The sequence below is a fragment of the Vulpes lagopus genome, chromosome 17, assembly GCF_018345385.1.
Source record: "Vulpes lagopus strain Blue_001 chromosome 17, ASM1834538v1, whole genome shotgun sequence".
Classification (NCBI taxonomy): Eukaryota; Metazoa; Chordata; class Mammalia; order Carnivora; family Canidae; genus Vulpes; species Vulpes lagopus.
In genome coordinates this window covers 7,626,493-7,635,202 of record NC_054840.1, presented here as the reverse complement: position 1 = coordinate 7,635,202, position 8,710 = coordinate 7,626,493, and the positions used below count along the sequence as shown (strand labels likewise).

Genomic DNA, 8,710 nt, shown 5'->3' with positions numbered 1-8,710 from the left:
TACTCCAATGGATATATTTTTTGGGGGGGGGGTTTCTTAACTAGTGGGGGATTCTGTTGCACCAGTGTTGATGTTATTGGCCAACAACCTGGCAGCCCACAGATCGAGCAGTCCCCAGGATCTTTTTAATGGTTCCAGAGTCTTCTGGCTAAAGATCAGTATTGCGTCTGTGGGGCAATGTTGACAATCTCATCCAAAGTGATATTTCCACTGTGCTTAATGTTTTTCTTTCTGTCTCTTGGCAATTCCTGGAGAGCTCTCCTCATCAGGGCAGAGGGAGAAGGTACCATTTCCATCTGGGCCTGTCTGTTCTGAACGGTCAGTTTTGGTGTCATCCTCAGACCCTTCCAATCACCAGTTGCCTTGGTGATGTCATCACCAACCTTCTTGGGAGACAGACTCAGGGGACCCATCTTGGGAGCCAAGACAGACACGGCACCAGCTTTCCCACGGGGGCAGCTCAGATATACGACTTTGATCTTGTTGGGGTTGAACTGAGGTGTCGTGGTGGAGGTGGCTGGTGTCAGAAGAACCCAGAAACTGGATGGCCAGACATAGTTGCATCTTCACCTCCTCCTCTGAGCCAAAAGCCAAAAGCTCAATGGACATCCTTGTGTGTGTGTGTCTGTTTTCTCCCAACTGCCCTTAATCTTCATTTTAATGTGATTTCTCCTGACCAAAATGTTGGGAGAAATATCCTAGCCTGTACTTTAGTAGGATAGGCCAGGATGGACAGCCCTCAGGCAGTAAAGCTGAGCTAGTAGCTGTGCTGTCTTGCAGGACAGCCTTTATATCTGCAAGAGTTTAGCCAACTGAGAAGTTGGAGCAAGCAGTCTGCAGAAGCGACTACGCTCACTTCCGACATAAGCTGCTAGAAGAATTCACAGAACTCATTGAAAGCTGTTATGTTTCGGTTAGACTGTAACGCAGCTGAAGGATACAGCCTGGAATCAGGTAAAGGAAGAAGTACCTGGGGCAGCTCAATACTTAACTCAAGATCAAGTATGAAATGCTGAGCTCTTATCCTCTCCCCATGAACACATGACATTGTCACTCTCTTGGTATTGATGTGAACGATATGCAGTGAGTATTGCCAACCAAGGAAGCTCACCCCAGCCTCGGTGTCCAGAGCATGTATCGGGGCCCCATCCAGCGGGCAGACTCAGGTTCTAGCCTTTCAGGAGTTCAGCTGACAGCACATGGCTCAAATCCCCCAACCTCTAGCATGTCGTGGCTGTCTGTGGTGGGCTGTGAGACAAAGCAAGGACACTCTGATCAGAAAGCTGAGGACAAAGGCCAGACCTCCTCTTGGAGTAAAGTCTAGATTCTTTACTACATGATACCAAAAGCAGAATCCACCTCCTTAAATTTTTCTGGGAAACATCGAATTAATAATGTCCAGTTTCTTGGGACACTTGGGTGGCTCAGCTGGTTAAGTGCCTGGTTCTTGATTTTAGCTCATGACCTGAGCCAAAGGTGTTAGGCTCAGCGGGAAGTCTGCTTGAGATTCCCTCTCTCCCTCTGCCCCTCCCCACTCTCTAAAGTAAATAAATAAATAAATCTTTTTAAAAAATAATGACCAGTTTCTTTCCTGAGAAGTGAATTCAATCAAATAAAATAGGAACGACCATCAATCAACTCAATTACAAAAAGTGCCCTTGACAGCAATTGACTCAAGATGTGACAAAGAGAAAACCATGCCAGGACCTCCGTCAAATGGTTGCCCACCGCACCCCCAAATTCACTCTCTGCCCAAACATGCCTCTGCTGGCCAACAGCAAGCTACATTGGGGCCACATGTTTTCTCCTTGGTCTGGAATCTTTGTTTATTTTAAGAAAAATAAAATCCTTATGTTCTTGAATCATTTATACTTAACTCATTAAAAAAATTTCACAATGGAAATGTTCTGGTTCTCTTCTCCTTTAAAGCTCGATGGGAAAAGAATAAGGAAGTCTATGCCAGGTATTTTAAACATTTAATATAACCACAAACCTAGTTTCAGACCAGGAAATTGTGAATAATAACCTTGGTGTTAATAATATCATATGGACCATATTTTTCCAGACCTTGACTACTCACATCACACCAGATCCACAAAGCTTTCTGGGGCAGTTCCAGACAAAGGTTGTCTTAATACATTTAAGCTGCTCCAACAGAATACCATAGACCAGGCGGCTTATAAACAAAAAATTATTTCTCAGGATTCTGGAGGCTGGGAAGTCCAAGGTCAAGATACCGGCAGGCAGATTCTGCGTCTGGTGAGAACTTGCTTCCTGGCTCCCAGAAAGCCATTTTTTTCACTGTGTCCTCACCCAGCAGGAGAGGCTGGCATGCTCTCTGGGTCCCTTTTCAAAGGACACTTAAGCCCATTCATGAGAGCTCTGCCTTCATGACCTAATCACCTTCCAAAGGCTCCACCTCCAAATACCATCACACTGGGGATTAGGTTTCTTTCTTTTTAAAGATTTATCTATTTATTTATTTGAGAGAGAGAGAGAGAGAGTGAGCATGAGCAGGGGGAGGAGCAGAGGCAGAGGGAGAAGCAGACTCCCGGCTGAGCAAGGAGCCTGACTTGGGCTTGATCCCAGGACCCCAAGATCATGACCTGAGCTGAAGGCAGACGCTTAACCTACTGAGCCCCCCAGGTGCCCTGGGAGTAGGTTTCAACATATGAGCTTTGGGGGGACGCAAACATTCAGTCTACAGCAGAAGGGACCAGTCAGCCTTGTGAATGTGCCGCCCCACCTCCGATCTGATCTAGTGCTACCCGTGTGCTTCTCTCTCCAACTAGAGTGTGAAATTCCAGGGTTAGAAGTCACTTCAGACCTTGACATGTGCTGCACGTCGCCTAGCTCGGCACCCTTGGATCAACATTTGCTGATGATGAAACAATTTATATTTTTGTAGGTTTCTTTTTGCATGTGTTTATCCGATGGCCACAACGCATATTGCCACTTTGTCCCAGACTCGGGAGACCCTCATCACCCCAATTCTTTAGTTGGAAAGTACCGTACCACCAGCTCCAGTAAGGCCCTCAGGACCAGCGTTCCACACCCGGCAACGACGCATCTTCTCCAGTCCACTGACCGTGCAAAGTTACACGCGACTGGAGGGAAACAGAAACAATCTGAAAGACCTCCCAGAGTGTGGGAAAGGAGAGATCTTGCCATGAGGATTTCGCTCTGGTTTTTAATACATTTTATTTTTTTGCCCCACTGAGAAAGTAGGCAATTAACTTCCAGAACCAACGCACAACAAAAACCTACTGGCTTTTTTTTTGTTCCTCGAATAAGCTTTGTGTAATTTATACATCCAAGGAAGTTAGACCTTTTCTGGGGGCCCAATCACCACCAATTCCCAAATTATGTGGCTAGGAGCAGTATCATTTAAACACAATACTGGGTTTCTACTACATAATTACTTTAAATTAATCCACTGGTTTGGGCATGACCAGGAGACCATGTTCTGCCCTAAAAGAGCCCTTAATGACTAACTGTTGTTGTCTAGGAAAACAGTGGAAACTCTGTTGGCATTCAAGAAAAATGTGGTCAGGGGCCTGTTCCCTTGATTGCTAAAGCAACTCCCGGGTGTTCTATTTAGTGGGCCAATTTTCAGAGTAGTCTGGCCATAGTAAAGATTTTAAAAATCTGGTGTTAGATACATTCTTTAAGTCTTTGGGGGTAAATGTTAACTATATATAAACTGTATATAAACTTTTAATCTTTGCCCCCCCCCCCATCCATTTTTCTCCAGCCTAGCATCTCTGAGGCTCCAGCTGCTTTATCTGGTAAATAGTTTATAAAACTGGGACGATTGTTGACTCTCTTTCAAAGGTACTCTTGTAAAACAGGATAGATTTTTGAGCTGTATGCTCTGACTTAATGTGGTCCTATAAGACATGGGCTCAAAGTCTCTCCCAGAGAAAATATTTGGGACCAACAAAAAACCTTCCACTGAGGTCCTCAAAGTGAAAATAATTTTCATAACCCCACAAAGAGGTTATTTGCCTACCTCACTCTCATACTCTCAGGACTGTCCAGTGGAGCTTGCCAGAGACTACATGACATCATGTCACAACAGATGGATTAAGCAGCAGATAGGAGAATCCAGCTGTCCTCTTTTAAACCAGATGCTCCAGGGACGCCTGAGTGGCTCAGTGGTTGAGTGTCTGCCTTCTGCTCAGGGCGTAATCCTCAGGGTCCTGGGATCGAGTCCCACATCGGGGTCCCCTTGAGAAGCCTGCTTCTCCCTCTGCCTATGTATCTGCCTCTCTCTCTGTGACTCTCATGAATAAATAAAATCTTATAAATAAATAAATAAATAAATAAATAAATAAAAAAACAGATGCTCCAGAGATTGACAAAAATGGAAAACAATGTCATTCTTCACACTGAATTTTTTTGAAAAGATATTGTTCATAAAAATATCTTACATTAATAAAGAGTTTGTTTTTTAAATAAATTGATAATTTTTTAAATTACTTATTTTTTTCAGAAAGATAGTAGTAGAGGCCAAGGGAGAGGGAGAGTCTCAAGCAGCCAGGGAGGAGTCCAAAGCAGGGCTTGATCTAACACCCTGGAGATCATGACTTGAGCAAAATGAAGAGTTGGACTCTTAGGTGAATGAGCCACCCAGGTGCCCCAAATTGATAAATATTTTTTAAAATTCTCTTGGTTTAATGTCTACTATAGTTAATACTGATACACATATCCATTTAAACAAAAGCTTTTTGAGGTACTCAATACATTTTGAGAACAAAATGGACCCTGAGACCAAAAAAGTTTAAGAATTGCTGGTGTAAGGGAAATATTGAGATGTCCCTGCCACTTACTAGCCACCTCTCCACATGTCCCACCTCGAACAGCACACAACACACACACACACACACACACACACACACACACACACACACACCAAATTCTTTCCATCTCCTACTTAAGAAAAAAGCAACTTAATTCAGTAAGTAAATATTAAGTGGCTCATCAAAGAATTGAAAGGAAAAAGTTCCCCAACTGAGTAATGAAGGAGGAAACCAGAGTATGTCAGCCCAAAATATGCCTCTTTGAGCTCTTAGGTTGAGGTGAGGGCAACCAAGCAGCAGCAAATATGGGAAAACTCTCTACCTTCCATCTTTTCTGCCTAAAGGCAGGATATCAGTTCACCTTTCCTGGAGATGACTAGACTCTCGTCAGCCCAGAGATAGCACCAGAGGAATCTGCCAACAAATCCAATTCCAGCAGCTTCCACCCCTATATCTCCTTCCCTCAGTCTTCCTCCCTTGGAAGGCTAACACAGCTTTCCCCGTCCTGGCAGGCCTTCTCACATTTATCGTTCTGTGCTGAAGCTGCTGCAGGAGCAGGAGTTCTAAGCCACCTTTTTTATTTAGTTTCTCTTTTTCTGAGTTTCTCCCATGTGTGTATGTGTGAGATATACATGCTAACAAACTTGGGGTTTAACTAATTTGTCTTTGTTATAGGGACCCAACTGGAAACATAGAAGGTAGAAGGAAAGGCTTTCCCTCCCCTACAAACAGAACTACTTTAGATATGGGAGGAAAAGCACACACACACACACACACACACACAAAACCTAAATGCATATGATTATTTTGGTAATATGCTATATTTGCATTCATACTCAACTGTAATTTGGACAGCCAAAGAATTTTAGCTTTTCTATTAGCTTATTAGAGGTGCTTTAATCCTTTTGTCTTGAATACATATATTTTCTTTTTCCTTCTGCAAGTCTGTTGAGATATATTTTATCGTAATAAACTGGACATATTTAGAGTGCATGATTTGATGAGCTTTGACACATGTACACATCTGGGAAACTGTCATCGCAAGTTAATAAATATGCATCATCCCCCCAAAGTTTCCTTGTGCCCTTTTGTAATTCACCCCCCATTCTCCTACTTCTATTTTTTTATTTTTTTTCATTCTCCTACTTCTATCCTCAAACACTAAACTGCTTTCTCTTAACTACAGATTAGTTTGCATTTTCTAGAGTCTTGTATAAATGAGATCATAGAGTAGGTTCACTTTTACAACATTACTTTGAGATTTAGCCATGTGGCATTTATCATTAGTTTGCTCATTTTTATTGCTGAGTAGTGTATTATTGTATACGTCTACCAAAACTTGCTCATCCATCCACTTGTTGATAGCCACTGGGTTGTTTCCAGGTTTGGGCTATTACAAATAAAGTTGCTAGGCACACTTGGGCACAAGTCTTTGTGTGATTATATCTTTTATTTCTCTTGGGTGAGTACTTAGCAGGGCAATGGCTGAATCACATGGCATATGTGTGTTTAACTTTATTAGAAATTGTCAAACTGCCAAACTGTTTTCCAACACGATCACACTATTTTACTTTCCCATCAGTGGTGTGTGAGCAAGTTCCAACTGTTCCACATCCTTACCGACACTCAGTGTGGTTAGACTTTTAAACATTAGCCGAACACAGGTATGTAGGGATAACCTGTTACTTTTGCTCTCCTTCCTGAAAACCATATAATACTCTTCCGAATTTTCTAAACAGTATATTCATCACCCCAGGCCAACCACAATATAGCATGTCCTTCAATGAAATATTAAGCATTTGTAAATAAATTCCTCTATTCGTGCTGATATGGAACCATTTGTAAGATACATTAAGTGAAAATAGCACAATTCAACCTGTATTATGGTGCTTTCTACATGCTGGGCCCTGTTCTAGGCATTTAATATACATTAGCTTGTTTAATCCTCACAAGAACCATAAGAGGCAGGTACTCTTATTTACCTCCCTCACAGAGATCAGGACTCCGTGACTTTTGCCCAAGGTCGCCCCGGTAAAAATTGACAGAGCCAAGAGGGGAACACGGGCTCCAGAGTCTCAGCTTTTAATAACCCAACTCTACTTCCACTCTGTGTTTCAAGATGCAGAGTAGCTACACTTTGTAACTCTACAAAAAATTTATCGGGGAGGAAAAATTTATCGTATTTATTTACATATCCATAAAACAGCTCTGAAAAAATAGGCAAAAGTCACCAATGTTGAATGCCTTAAGGAAAAAATTTATCGGGGAGGAAAAATTTATCGTATTTATTTACACATCCATAAAACAGCTCTGAAAAAATAGGCAAAAGTCACCAATGTTGATTGCCTTAAGGAGGGAAGTCGCAGTTGAAGGCACGGGAGAAAGGGAGTTCTTTGGATTTTTGAACCATGGCAATACATTATTTACTCAAAATATACAATAAAATGTAAGTAATAAACAACAAAAAAACCAAAAAACCCACAAGTTCAACTTCTTTCCAAAGGGCCTCCCAGACCTTCAATTCCACATTCACCTTGCCCAACTGATATTTGGTCATTGCCTCATTTTTTTTTTTTACCTAAATCATCCTTCTCTACTAGATTATAAACTCTTTACTATCTTGGTGCTCCTAATTCTTGGAATTTCCTTCCAGACTTAGCTCAGTGCTTGGCATTAGCAAACACTTAATAAAAACCTGTTTATCAACTGGTAAGCCTGTTCCCGAGAAACTGAAATCCTGACAGCGAGCCAACTTTTTGGAGCAAATTGTCTTTCATGATGAAACCACATGGGACTGGTCAGCAAAAGGGAAGAGCAGGCATGTACTGATTGGCTAAAGAGAATCACCCCAAAAACCTCTTTTCTGAAAAAGTGCATATTTGATATTTGAAAAAAAAATTGAAGGGTCATTATGGGAAATAGAAATCTTTTGCTGGACTCCCTACAAGTATTTTATAGTTTGGAAGGTTTTCACTTGTGTTGTCCTTTCAACACCTGCCCTGGGACCTCGAAGAACTTAATCTAGGTGAGTAATCAGAAGGAATGGAAGATTTTTCCATGGTGATGTAATCGATTTGTCTCCTTTTCCGGATAAACTGGTGATGTTGAGCTTTTGTAGAAAAATCATTTAGAATCCCAAAGCATTTTATGAATGAAGCAGTGAGAGTGGTGGGTTAATACCACTCGACTGAGGAGCTAGCCAGCCCTCCTTTAGGTGAAGGTGGTTGTGATAACGTAAAGCTTTTTAGATTTCAGCTTGGGCCTTTTTCCCCCCAATTTTGTGAGCTGAAATTTTGGATTCTCTCTCATATGGATCCTAAACTTGGTCATGTTTTATTTTTCAGGAAGAGTGGTTGGTGTCACAAAAATGGGGTTTAAGTGCTCATAGAGAAAATAGGTCCATAGGGGAGAATTTTTCCCATTATTTGAAAGGACTCATTCAAAAGTTCCAGTTTCTCTGCCTGGGTCCCACCGATCAGTAGAAAAACATGACTTACACACAAAATGTTAGCAACACGATGCTCCACTTCCCGGGGAGCATTTACATTCTTCTAGGGTCAGCAATCCTTAACTCACAGGAATGACTTCAGATGATGAACCATTCAGAAGTTTCTACTTCCTCTTAAAGATTTTCTTACTCTCTGAGGTCCTCCTCTTCTTTTTTTTTTTAAATTTTATTTTATTTATTTATGATAGGCACACAGTGAGAGAGAGAGAGAGGCAGAGATACAGGCAGAGGGAGAAGCAGGCTCCATGCACCAGGAGCCCGACGTGGGACTTGATCCCGAGTCTCCAGGATCACGCCCTGGGCCAAAGGCAGGTGCCAAACCGCTGGGCCACCCAGGGATCCCGGTCCTCCTCTTCTTAACTTTCTTGCTACAACTGCAAATTATGAACAAAATTCTATA

The 8,710-nt window shown here is 42.0% G+C and overlaps 1 protein-coding gene and 1 pseudogene across 3 annotated transcripts in view; both read right to left on the bottom strand.

Annotated features, from left to right (window-relative positions):
* The window catches only part of LRRC31 (leucine rich repeat containing 31), a 66,867-nt gene that overhangs the window by 42,916 nt on the left and 15,241 nt on the right, over positions 1–8,710 (bottom strand). The window lies entirely within an intron of this gene.
* Positions 74–1,721, bottom strand: LOC121477613 (annotated as a pseudogene).